The sequence below is a fragment of the Erithacus rubecula genome, assembly GCF_903797595.1.
Source record: "Erithacus rubecula genome assembly, chromosome: 3".
NCBI lineage: Eukaryota > Metazoa > Chordata > Aves > Passeriformes > Muscicapidae > Erithacus > Erithacus rubecula.
This window is the reverse complement of record NC_136689.1, coordinates 119700900-119715657: the sequence shown is the minus strand read 5'-3', so window position 1 is coordinate 119715657 and position 14758 is coordinate 119700900.

Sequence of the window (14758 nt, the reverse complement as noted above, 5' to 3'; positions counted from 1 at the left end):
CTTTTTTGGAACAAAAACAGTTTCAAAAAAAGCAATCAGTTCAGCCTTATAGATACAAAAGGAAAATTTTTGCATTACAAGCATACCAGAGCTGTTCTACAGCATTTAAAATGCCACTCATCAGTCTTAACTTTCATTAATAAACTAAAGCAAATTTTATATGTTGTGTTTTGTTTATGTGGTAATAGATATTGAAACTTATAAGTTAAAAAAAAAGAGTACTTGACTCAGAAGCATAGCCTAGAAGAGGGTTACTTGCATTTTTCCCAGCCTCTGCAGGCCTCCACTGAACCAGTGAAATGTTTCCAGCACAGTAAAATGTTACTTTTCCTTCCACCACAGCAAAGAGAACAAATACAACAGCTGCTTCCTGGGTAAGTGCAGCCAAAATAAGTAAATAGGTGATCCTGGAGAAAGAGTGGACACCTCCTACACCTCCCACATGTATTCTAGTCTTGAAAATGCCTATATAACCCAAATCCAATCCAATCCACAGCAGGCTACAAGCCTTATCCTTCTTACTGTGTAAGCACTCATGCCAGCAATAAAGTAAATAATAATAATGATGCTAAGTAGTTTTCCTTGAGAGAATGCAATAATTTTGATTTGAAACTTCTGTACTAATGAAAGCTGACAGAGACAGCAAACATCTTTGGAAAATTCCTTCTCCTCATAAATTGAGGCTGTTATGTCAGTTATATTTTTCTCTCCTACATTTTTACTGAGTTTTATTTTCACTCTTAGTTTTCAGAAAAACAAGAGCCCCTTGTAAAGTATCTAGTTTGCAATAACTCAAATCTGTGAAAGCACAAATGATGCTCAGTCAATAAGAACTCTTTTGTTTCAATAAGAATTTATATTTCATTATGGTTCTTGTGACTGATCTTTGCAATATTTTGTTTCAATATTTTGAGGCAGTTCACAGTCAGCAAATCCACATCTGTAAGGAACTTACCCCCTTACTCAGATGAACTGGAACAATTAAGTGGCAAACACTGATTCTGCCAGAATTGCTGGTTCTCAGCCAGTCAAAGCTCTTAGCAAAGATGACTTGCACAGAATTACATTTTTCTCACAAAAATATTTTTAAAATATAATATGAAAGAATTAAAAAAATAAAGCCAAAGCAAAATGAAAACCCAAGTCTGCCCCCTTATTTTACCCTTGAATAGAAACACAAATTCCATAATGGAAATTGTTCCATGCATAACAAGAAATTTGCAAGAGGTTTACAGGAATGTCAAAAACAATGCATATGTCTTGCTGAAACCTCCAAAACTCTGATAAAATCACAACTTTAGGCTTCTGACAATCATTACAGGCCAAGACAATATTTTATTTGCCTGTAAATAATCAAATTACATAATAATTGCTTGTCACTAGGCAACCATTGATTTTTAGATGTTCTCAGTTCTTGGGGACAAAACACAAGCAAAACATAACCAGGAGTGACTAGCTAATTCTTTAAATAATTATTAAAATCGAAGAAATTATCTTTTTTCCCCCCAGAATACTATTCTTTTTAACTCCCAACTTCAAAGAATCAGCAAATACATTAGTGTGGCTTTGCTAAATCTGTTCTTGCTTTAAATTATGTAGGAGATACAAAAGTGCTTGTATCAAAAAACAAAAGTGAGTATGAGAGACAGACTTTAGTGTATTGGAAATCTTTGCTATAGCTCAGAACTGAAAAGTACTGTTGGCCATTTTATTTTGTCTCCAATAGCCTCCTAGCAACATTATTTTCAAATTGTTACCACACCTTTTTTTTTTAAGTATTTATTTATCTTTGCCATGACATAGACTAAACACTAAAACACAGAAATATGGTGTTTTTTTTCCCTTGGTTGGAAGCCATCTTCAAAGATCTAGCCTGAAGCTGTTTGCAAACTAATTGCACACATCAATCACCCATTAGTTTATCTAGCTCTTTCCCATGGTCTCTACACTTACCCATCCTACTCTCCCTCTTTGGTAGCCATAATCAGCCATTTCACTTCCTTTTGCACCAAAGGATCTCTGTCCTTTTGATGTCAACTATATGCATCAGTTTTTGTCAACTTTTATTTTTGAGTATGCTTCTGGATCTGTATTTCAACAGCACCTTAACACAGGAAGTGTCTTTACTGATGATCTGCCAATTCCCTCTGCCTAGAAATGAGAAAGTGATCTGGCCAAATTAGTCTTTAAAATAAGTCCTTTACGTTCCTTAAAATACAAGCTGGCAAGGGAACCAAAACAAGCAGTCCTTCTATGAAACACTTCAGTCATCTGTACCAGTGAAAGAAATGCAGGAATATGAATGGAAGCCCCTAAGTGCAGGAAATTCTAAGTAATGTTGCCTGGGCCAGTTAGCACAGCTGAGAAGGGATTGGGTAATTGATGTAGGATGAATGTGTGGCAGAACAAACCTGGGGGAGAAGAAACATCCTGTTACCTTGTGCCAGGAAAGCACATCCTGAGAGAAGACTTCCAGTGGTCAGCCGTGCTGCCAGGACAACTAGCTGTGCATGCATAGAGAGGACAAGCAGCAGAACCATTCTATGCTAGCTTAGCATTTCTGGGGATAAAAAAAACAAAAAAAAAAACCAAAAAAAAAAAAGAGGAAAAGGAGCAAGAGACACCAACATATAAGATACCACTTCAAAGGAACTGATTATCTTTCACTGTCAGAAAAGAAATACACCACCAAAAAAAAAAAAATTAAGCAATTGAATCATCTTAAAAAAAACAAACAAACAAAAAAGATGAAACTTAAAAAGAGATCACTTGTAATTATCTGAAGTCAATAAGAAAGTATATAACAGGAAATTAAATTAATGAGGGCAGAAATCTTTTTGAAGCATGAAGGACAGAATGAGACTGTCCAAAGGACAAAGGCAGACCCATCAGGCAAAGGTGATAAAGGACAGAAGAATATACTGTCGACACAGTAATTGTAATTTTTGTCCACACAGTATTGTAATGGGAAAAGCACAATAAAAGAGATGGCACAGAAAAGGTCAATGTTTATTCATTGTCTGCTTTACAGTCACTCACAACTTTGTATTGGCTCACTGCTACCAGGTGCAGATCTTTCACATCTTCCTATTGAAATGCTTATTTTCCTTCTCCTGCTCCAAGAACTACCTTAGCTCATCGAGGTTTTTGCAGTATTTATCCTCCAGAATGCTCTATACCCCTCAGTTCATGGCACACTCTCCATTACACAGGCAATACAGGGGTTAGCAGAGGACACAAAACACACCCTTCCAATATATACCTTCTGTACCTTTGATAGTGTTCTCAGTGACAAGTCTGTTTGAAATCTGAATTCTAGGTCACACACCCAGCTAGTTACATGTTGCCTTGGCCATATTTCTCTTCCTGTACAAGCCTGTCATAAACACAGTTTCAAAAGTCCTAATAACACCAAGGCAAATTAAATTTATGGCTTCCTCTCTGTTCAAATGACATGTTATCCTAACAAAGAAAGAAATTATATTGGCTCAACACAACTTGTTGATTGTAAATTGTCACATTTTGATCTTTCAAGTACTTATATGTATTTAGAATTTTAATTCCAGAATTTATCTAGAAATTGGACATAGTTGACTGGTCTACAACCACCCACCTATCCCTAGTTCTCTTTCCCTTCTTCCTCTTCCCTACCACATCTGTTTTCTCAGCACTTTTCCTTTCTTTAAAGTCATCAAAGAGTGCAAGCAGCTCTAATTTTCAAACAATTTCAAACAATTTTAATTTGGGCTTGCATAAAATGTTGGCTGATACAACATCTTGCCTCTTAATTGCTGTTGTAAATTCTCTTATTTGAGAAGGACTACTATTGAGCAGCTCTCAGTAGTATAAATTACAGACATGTCTCCCAACAAAGATAATTTGTAAAAGTTTGCTCCTCACATAAAGTTAAAAAATGAACAGGAGTATGTTCAAGTAACCTATAAAACCTCTGTTAATCTTTTACTAAAGGATATATCAGATATCAGATAAGCTATTAACAGAAAGAAAAAAAAATAGAAGATAGGAAACAAAGAGTGATAAAGATTAATCTATTACACTATTATGTTTACACTAGCAAGCATCGTAATTTATTTAATGTAATTTCTTTGTTTTCTCTCCTCATTTCTGAATCAAAGTCCTTGAATAGTCAAATACTTCTAATCACTACATTCCCCAAAGTAGAATGCAGAGTAGCCTGAGAAAGGAGAGTATTGGTGGAAATGGAAGACAAGAAAACAATTTGTATCTCATAACAGATGTCTGGTCTTTGACATTTTAGATATTCTTCCTCCATGTTTGCTGATTCATTTCTTGACTCTCTCTTTCCTGGAAGTCTCAGCTACTTAGTCATACCCTCCACTCATGTGTCTTTTGGGGAAAAAACCCATAATTTTTACCTAGTGCTGACAGCTTGTAATCTTTCTCCCAAGAATTCATACTGAGGGGTGCTGATCTTGAGCCACAGTCAAGACTGAAATAATCTGCTTTTGGTTTTCACTGAATAAGCTAAAACCTGTAAAGAGCTGTGGCACATGAGATTACACAGAAGTACTGGAATCCATTAACAACTCTTATAAATGCAATTTTCTAATTTTTAACCCTTTATTTTAAGGCAGATTGTCAGAGAGATCCTTCCCTTGTTTGAGAAGAACTTGAAGGATTACAGCTCAGGGTCAGAAGGACATAGACACATTTTCCCTCAGAGCAATCCCTACCTGGAACCAGTTTTACAAAACTGGCGCAAAGCAATTCTAGCTCCTTGTAACAGCAGTTTGACCTGCTCTCAGGGGCAGCCTCCTGGAGCAATTTTGCTGTTCCCAGTTCCTTGTTCTTTCTGCAGTGAAGGGTTCAGAAATGATGGCCTAGCCTACAGAGATTCTGAGGTTATACTGTCACCAATTTTCAAGCCTGAAAAGTTTTCAGAAAGTCCACACCATTCACATGTGGATATGTGCAAAATCATGACAGTAAAGACAAATGGAGTTTGTCTTATATAATAAAATCCTCAATAATTAGGCTAGGAAAAACACTATTTAAAATATATCTCTTGTATTAGACCACCACAATGCCATCTCATATAATTGAAGAAGACAAAGTCTAACAAATACATAAAACCCTCCAAAAATCCTGAGAGTGAATGGATATGCAAAGGAGCAAGTAAATTCATATAAAAATAGTGGTTTGTTCGGTCACTTTTTTTTTTTTTTTTCCCTCATAACAGAATGGAAGTTCTCAAGTGATTTTATGATGTGGTTGTATCACAGTAAATATACAAAACTCTCTACTTCCATTTGCAGTCCCACAAGATTGTTGTCTACCCTGCAGAACTGGATGAGATACCATCCTGTCAGCACGAAGTGTCTGGAGCAGTGCCTGCTCAACATGATCAGCCAGCTGTCCTGAGGCCACCAGCAAGTGTTCTGCACATCAGAAATTCCAAAACCCTTCAATGAACAAATATTTAGAGCATCCATGTCTACAAAAATGTTTTCTTGCTACATTTTTGAAACCCACAGAACAACATTCAGAGATGTGAAGGCAGTGAAAGGTTGCCAGAAAACACCATTCCAACATCTGTGCATTTTTAAGCCCTGCAAAACTCAAACATGACAACTCATACAAACTCACACATGATCATAAATGTAATATACCATAATTTGTCAGGGCAATACAAAATGAGGATAAAAATAAGAGCACACTACAGTGTAATCTACCTTTGACCTTTGCTGTTTAGAAAAGGGCAACAATTTTTGGTCCTGCTCTGTTAGGAAAAACCATAATAAAGAATGACAGAACTGTTTTAGGACATTTTAGACATAACCCTAAGCCCTGTTTCTGCACAGAGTGGTGGCAATACAGCACCAGGTGCTGAAAAAAAAAACAAAACAGGGAGTGAACCCTACTTGATTGTCTGTAGCTTTGCCTATCTACTTGGCTGCAAACCGCAAGATTTCATAATTCCTCTCTCATGTTGACTATCTGGTTTACAACACAGCACAAGTTTATACTGAAGCCATTCCTCCTGTCAAGGCATTGGCTCCTTTCACCCAACTTGGAAGAGCTGTGTATCTTCTTGATAGCCAGCTTGCTGCAAGTATCAACCCATGGAAACAGCATTTTGAGATAACAAGACACAAATCCTGTGGCAGCAATGCTCAAGAGATAGCAGTAGGCTAAGAGCAGGGAGGGTGCAGTGATGATGTACTTTGTAGGGAAGAACTCCTTAGGCAATATCTTGGCTTATAAGCCAAGTATTAACTGGCTCTAAATAAATTATCTTCAGTAAAATACTGACAACAATTAAACGTTTCCAAAATTGACTTAGGTTGATTCTGTTTCTAAGGTTTGGAAGTCTTGGTTTTTACAATCTTATTTATTCTCTTGAGCCTTTGAAATTTTTTTCTCCTGACTACAAAAATCTCATTTATTTTTTTGCACAAAAAAGGGTTGAAATGAGAGTCCAATTCCTATATAATTCTTTCACTAAAGAGGAAGAAGATCCAATGGAAAAAAGTAGAGATTATAAGTTTTTTACAGCCTGCAACTACATACAAAATGTTACCAGTACTATGACAGGATGTTTTTGCATGCTGGTAATTGGTTAAAAATCAACTATACAATGACTTGGAATACATTACACATAAAAAGATTCTATCAAATGAGAAAGTAAAACCTGTGCTTTTCCAAAGACACTGCTTTTGCAATATTCAAACAGTAAGTATTGGTTATGGTCTAACTATGGAAGAAGTTTTACAGGTCTATGTCCAACAACTACTGCATTATAGTGTGACTTGGTGCTACAAGGAAGTAAGTTATTTAATAACTGAACCACTGAAGTCTATATAAAAAAAAAAAGATTTTGCATCTTTCACTTTCAGCACTTTACACCCTCATATATCAAATTGTTATGCCACCACTTCTCAGAGTATAGCCTATATAGATTTATAGTCCAGAACTTTTAGATTAATTAGGAAGACAATAGGTATTCCAGAAACCAATCCACTTCTGCACAGGTTATTTTTTATTTTTTCCAACTCCATCTTTTCAAGAATGAAGACTATGGATCCAGAAAATATGGATCCTGTGCAAATATGGCCCATTTGGAAGGAATTAGTAGAAGCTAAATTACTATGAAAAGTCACCTATTCATTTTTGAAGCACATACAATTTCAGATAAATACATACAATAGAAGGTCAGAGTGTTATAATCTCAATTTAGCCAGCAGCTATAGGAATACTTACTAAAACATCTAGAAGTACACAGCATATCTGACCTTGTTAAACTGGTATCTATTAAAGACATGGCCTAAGCCAGAGATAAGCTACAGGGAAAGTTTCATACCCAGTGCAGTTTTGCACAGCAGTACAAATTTGATGTGTAAACCATCAGCCATTTAAGTTTCCAAATTGGCAAGGCTGCAGCTCCAGTTATCAGAGCACAGTATTTGATGTAATTCCTCAAACGTGTTTTGTAGCTAACAAAAAGGTAAACATGTCTATGCAGAATTTAACTTTGAGGCTGCCCACACTGCCAAGTTTCAGCTGCATGTTGGCCCAAATCTGTCACACTACACAAGGATTGCAGAGCATGTTTCTCCCAACCTCTGAGCTATGTTCCAGTCACCTAAATCAGAAAACAGGGACTCAGAAGGACTGTTGGGCCTTTGTGGTTTTGGAGAGGAGACTGAATATACATTCTCTTTTTTTGCAAGTTGCTGAATTTAGGCAACTTTCTTTATTAAAGACCTGTTCAGAATTCTGCAATATAATTTCAGATAAGACAAAAAATAAAAGGCATTTTTATTCAATACATCTTTTTTATTCTGAACTCAACCAATTTTTGTTCCACACATGAACCTGAAATAATATGGCATCTTAAGGTGCACAATTATTCACTTTAATTAAAAAATATCAGGTGCTTTATGACCATCAGTTTTACTCAGTACTTAAATGGCAGAATTCAGAAGTTTTTTGCTTTCTGAAGTGTTTGACTTCACTGGAGATAATAAGCATATAACAGAAATAATTCTTCTGGTTTCTAACTAGCCTTCATATCCCATAATTATCTCCTGCTTCATGAAAATGTAGAGCACTACTGCTACCTAATGGGTCATTTTCTTCAGGGCAGGAGGCAAATGACCTATTAGATAAAAGACAATTTTATCTGTATGCATCTTTTTCCATGTCAGAGAAACAATCAGGAGGACACTTAGCAGTGGTAGTTCTGAGTGTGTCACCACCATGTTAATTTTTAATGATAGTTCTGACAGTGCCACTTGGACGAAGCAGTTAACTGCATAATAATCACTGTGGCAAAAGCCAATGGTTTCAGTTAGCAATACACTTAGCAGTTTATCAGTTTATAAATCAAATAAACCTTCCTGCAGCCTTGGCCCCTCTATTCAGATTACTTTTTTTGCATATCTTGTTCAGAAACAAGTACCCTTGAAATCAATCTGTATTCAGGGGCAAATATGTATTCATGGGCAATCTGTATTCAAGGGCAAAAAAAACCTGATTGTCTCACAGATGACACAGAAAGGGGAAAGCAAACAAAATCTTCATTGGTTATTGAAAAGGAGGATAGGGAATCAAATTACTTGTTGATAAAGGACAAAACAAATAATAAATTACATAAGAAACAGCGTGCAAATGTTTCCACTATATGCAACACTTGTTATTTTGGCCCTAACTCTGTTGAACAGTGTAACACTTCCCATAAAGATTTGCCACTTATTTCCATGCTGCTCCAAAGCAGCTCCTTCTTTCCCACCCTACTGTAAGCACCCTCACACAGCAAGGGAAGGCCACCCTCTAACACTTGCACATACAGGCAGACCCAGCCAGCACTGACAGATACCTGCAAAAGCCAGAACAAATATTTGCTACAGCTGGCAGATCGTTTCAAGTTTTAACTGGAACATTAAAAATGTTTTGTGTGAGCTATGCCAATTTTCTCCCACTTGTGGGCAGCTAGAGTGAACAAGTTCCATCCTAGCAAGTATTTATCTTCAGTGCTTCTCCTTTCAGAAGTCAACCAGCCTGTTTTAACTTAAGTTTTTCTAAAATAATCTGTCAATAGTATTGTCAGGTTGGGAACAGACATCTTTACTCATCTTAAAGGTAAACAGACACGAGAAAAAGCAGCAGCCAAGAAGATCTTAGATCAACAATTTTACATATAACTAATGCTAAAAATTATCATCAGGGAGGGTGGTGTGGGGGTGTGTTCCAGCTTAAAAACTCTGTTCTAGTCTACTTCCTCCCCTCAAAGTAGCCTTGGAAAAAAAGGCATTCAATTTTTTTTTGGTGAAGATAATAGTAAAGGATGACATTGAGATATCCTGATAATAATAGAAGGTAAAGACATCTTACTTAGAGAAACATTTTAATCACTTTTACTGCACCTGTACAGTGCATTTTTTTTAATCTCCTAATTCTTCAGTGCTTATTACAGTGATATTGAAAACCAATACCTATATGTCAAGCCCAGTCATCAGTTCCAAATGTGTTTTCAAATCATAAGAAATGGACAATTTAATTTTTAAAAGCACAAGGGCTGCAGAGAGCACCAGCAGGCTGATCTCTCCTAGAAAGCAGGGCAACATAACAGCAACAAGCCCCTTCCAGCCTCCCCTTTTTTGGGCTCATCTCTCACCTGGGTCACTTTGAGTCCTGTTTAGCTGCACATGGCAGTGTTTCACACATAGCACAACCACAGCCTGTCTCACACCCAGAGCATCAGTAGAGAGCCTGGCTGAAAGATCAGAGACATTTCCACACTATCCACCTCTTCCCCTTCTCCTCCTCCCATTTATTTGGTGCCCCTGTTCAGACAGAGACAGACAACTGTGGAGATGTAATTTAACAAGGAAAAGCCTACGTGGGAGCTGGCTGTGGCTGACACTGCACATGTATAAATGGTTTTGTCATTTTATTCCTGAAAAGCTCCTTTCCTTGTTTCCTCTGAGAGCATCAGTGATGCCAACACACTGTAGGAGGGCAAGGTGCTGAGCAGTGCCTCAGTCCTTTCCAGGCACATATGGCCCAGATCAACAGAGCTTCATCCCTTACCCCTTGGATAGTCAGCACAGGGAAGTCATGAGCCAACCCCAAATCCATCCCACTCAGCCATCAGCCCATCTCCTGCTGTGATAACCAGACTCATATCTGTGTTTCAGGTTACCTCTGAAGAAGGAGTTTATCACCAGACTCGTTTCATTCTGGCAGGCTCCCTATGGATTGAGGATAACTGATAAAAGAAAAAGAAAAGACTAGCCCTTAAGCTTTTCCAAAGGGGACCTCCAACATTTTAATAATTAGTGCTGCACCAGAAAAATCATGTACTTTACCTTACTGCTATTCTTTTAAACCTTATTTTAAAAGAAACATGAGTCTGCCTTATTTATAATTTTCAATTTGTGTCTGTATTCTCACAAAGTGTTTTTGGAGTGAGAAAGCAAAATGATGCAGCCTTTACTGCCCTGTGCCCACAAATTCTGCAGAAAATCTGGGAAGAGGAGAGTGTCACACCCCAGCTCCCTTCAAATATGGGACACTTGATCATTCCCATGGAGCCAGTTCCCTTTCAGCCCTCTCAGGCTGGCACACCAGGCCATCCATCCCAGGTGCACACCCTGGGCACAGGAATGAAAAGGGAGGCAAAGGAAAAGGAATCCCTGAGCATTTGATAACTTTCTTACCAGCTGGTCTGGCACTGTCTTGCCTGTGGATACTCCTCCTGGTTCTGCCTAAGTCACTCACCCAAGCTGTGCTCCAGGGCTTAGCAGTGACAACTCCAATCACAACAATCCTGAGCACTTCTTAAATTCCTGGACCTCGCATCTTTTTCCAATACTTCTAGAAAATGGCAAAGAATAGACTAAATTGTCACCAGAAGGATCTGGGAGGCAGGTAACCCACTGAATCCAGACATACAAGGGAGGGAAGCTGGCATCCCACTGGATTTTCTATAGATGTGCCTTGTGAAAAATGACTTGATCATTTTCTGAAGCCTACATTGGGAACACCCCCCCAGGCAATGAGCAGAAGGATGTCCTTCTGTTCCCCCACCCTAATGGGGCTGCCCTGTCTTGTTCTGATCACAGCAGTTTCTGGTCAATGCCTGGGTAGGTCTCCATCTGGGATGCAGACAAGCTTGAAAGGTCACTGTAGGATCTAAGTTTTCTTGACAGGCTCTTAGGTAATTTGCCAAGCCAGAAGTTACAGACAGTGAAGGACCTCCTTACAGGTCATTCACCAAACAGATCATTTTACAGAGTTGGGAGAGGCAGTTTTCCAGGAGCTTAAGCTTCCAGTGCCTGGTTAAAAGTTATTCCAGAATCCTTCCTCAGGTGGCTTCTAGATGACCAGAGGACACTTGTGACTTGGCTTGTTGCAGACTTAATGCCTCACATTGACTCCAAAAAGTGTGAACAGGAAGGACAGACTAGGAAAAGACTGACAATCTTTGAAGGAGAAAAATGGAGAAGCTGGTAATTCCTAGCATTTCCCATGCACTAAGCAACTCTTGGAAAGCTGTATACATACTAATAGCCATTAGTGCACTGAGAGCACAACCCAAAAGAAGTCATTCCTTGGGAGATGGAGCCTTATTGGGAGTGATGACAGTGGTGCCTTTGCACCATTACATCCCATATTGTTCCTTATGTAATCCAGCCTTGAGGGAATGTACTTCTGATATTCCAATCCAAACTCTCATATAATGAATGTTGTCTTCACAGTTTCATATGCTCCATTGTATCAGCTTAAACACTTCTTGTGAGACAAACTTGGCTTTTTAATGAGTTTGTGACCCATTTGGACACCACTGGTTTGTTTCTGCTATTTCACTCAGTTATGTGAGGCAGCAGGAGCAGAGCTTCAGGGTCACTGGCTGCTGTGGGACCAGTGGAGTTTATACAATAGTTTGGGTTGGGAAGGGGCCTTAAAAATCATCTTTTTCCAGCCTTCTACTAGAGTAGGTTGGTAGGACCTGGCCTTGCTATCTCCATACTGAGACCCTTAGTGCAACTTCTTCTGTGTCCATTCTCTATTTACCATCTCCAAGAACTAACAAGCCAATGTGTCTTGGTTTATGCAATAGTAAAGATTTCTCTTATTCTTTTACAACAGTCAGAAAATTCACTACTTTCTTTGCATCTGTCTCCTAGACTCATTGTGTGCATTCCTGAATGCACACAAACCAAGGAAATTCCCATTCTTCTACCTGCCAAACAGTAACAGTGAGCTCTGGTTTCCACTGAGGAGAAGTTTACATGCCAGGAAAATGGAGGGGACAGCAATTTCAGCTTGTGTCCCAGGATATGCAGTTAGTGGAAGCAGTCCTTGCATCTCCTTAACACCTCAATCCAAACCCATGGAAGCAAAAATGTTATTATATCCACCAACTGGCAATGGAGAGGACTCTCATCCAGATTCACAAGCTGTTATGACCACCACTGGGTACAGTACTTGCATTCAAAAGATGTCCCTTATAAACAGAGCAGGGCACAGGAATATTATGTTGAGGCAGGATAAGTGCACAAAGATTGTCCCATGGATTTGAGACTGGTGTTTTTCCCAAGAGTGCCCCAAGTAAGGCTGTACTTGCTGTACCACAAGTCCCTTAAGGGATGCAACTCGAGGCAGTGTGCATGATGCCATAGTATCTGCAAGGCTCTGCTGCTGTGGAAGATGTGGCAATTCTACCCCTTACAAAGCCCAGGGTGCCAGAGGTGGACTAGCATTCCCAAAGAGACCCACAACCCCCTGCAGAAATCCCCTTAAATGCCACCTCCTTAAATGGGCACCAGTCCTACCTAAACACATCTTGAGCTGCCTTGTTCACAGCCTTGCCCTAATCTTAGCCATACACAGACAAAAGGCACTAAGTTGTATCATCTGGGTCAGGAAAGATAACTGATAACACTGGGTGTGACACACAGAGAAAATGCCACAGCTTCTCAGTGCCTGTATAAAAACATATCAAATAAAACATGTGGCATAAGGGAACTCTGTCTGTGAAATAACTTGTGAACTACTGGGCAGTTATTTTTCCTTCCAAAATGGTATGGCCCAGAATTCCAACAAATAAACCAGGAATAAGAGCTAAGGGGTGTAGCATATTCCTTTAATACTTCTAGAGAGGAAGGGGTTAAAAACTGCAGAGTCAGGAAGACTTTATTATTAATATACCAACCTTTATTAGCTGCATCTCCTATTGGTGTTGTTTCTTCATAATTATGTGCCTTTTTAATATCTTGAAAGAGACCCAAATCTTCGATGCATGTTGAGATATTCAAGAATATGTTTCTGAAATCACAACAGCCTAATAGAGACTGATTAATTAGACAGTAATAGTTGTGGATACAAGACATGGAGAGTCTCAACAGTCATGTTTAGCTTGAGTCTTCACCATCATTTTGTAAAATGTCACTGCTGAATATTTTGGAAACAACTTGTGAATTGAATTTAAAACGATAAAAAAAAAAAAATCCACTACTGGCACTCACTCATTTCTTCCCTTTAATTTTATAGCTCACATCATTATTTGATCCATTTTCTGCAGGTTAGAATAATTTCAGACCATTTTTTAGAGCTGGTGGTATTATCTCTACTGAGGGAGAGAACACAAACCAAAGGCAATAAAAGGCTCAAACATAATAGGACAAGCACACACATATCAATTCACTGTTTCAAATTCAGCCCTTTTAAATGGATACATAAAACAAAAAACGCAGTACCTGCACACTGTTCTTATGAAATACTGTGGCTAGATCTTTGCCAATATGTAAGCATACATTGTTAAAAAAAATAAATCAAGTCTCAGCATGCACTGACTGTTTTGATTTGTCAAGTGATACTTATTGGGCAAATTGCATCAATACATCATATTTTAATTGCAGTTGTTCTTTGTTAACCACCCCCTCCCACTCTAACCACGCACAGATCAAGGAAAAAGGGAACATTTGTAAAGGTTTCCACTACTCTTACAATTATAATTTGTAATCCTCAAAGATAGAGATGTGTTTGGAATTATTTTAGGGCAATTCCAGGCAGCAACAAAATAAATGTCAGAAATAAATCAAGCTTTCAAAGGGGAGATTTCAAAGTTCAAGTTTCAAATTGGCAAATTAATCTTTTGCTTACAAATAAGCATATAACTTAGGTATGTTAAATTGGGGCTAAGCAGGCACAGGCTTGTAGAATTAGGCCCACAAAATCAGCACTTACAATAAGAGTTTTCTATTTGAAACCACTGTATTGCATTCAAACCATTTGTATTGATTTTTTTTAAAGTTAAATTAGTTTTAAGAACAGGCTTCCTCTTCAGGATAGTTTATCATCATGCAATAAATCCGACTTCTTGATAGTAAAGAGTACATCTTGCAAGGTTTTTAAGTGGATGGATTAAAAGTAAAAGTTGATCAAGTAAAACTATACCAAGGCTGGAAAGGTGTGATTAGCAAAATCAAAAAGCCCTGAAGTTTATAGAATTCATCCTACTTAAATAAGTTTTCACACTGTAAGAAAGGAGGTTTATGTTATGTATGAAGGACACAGAATATCTCTTCCTAAAATAAACATTTAATCAGAGAAGGGATTTTATAAGAAAAATCAAAGAAAAAGTAACAAAATCCCTCCATACCTCTTTCAGATGGAGAAAAAATAACTTTTAATTAATTTAGGAACAGACCTAAACCCTTAATCGAACACAGACATTTATTAAACTAATCAAGGATAAAATAACCTTTAG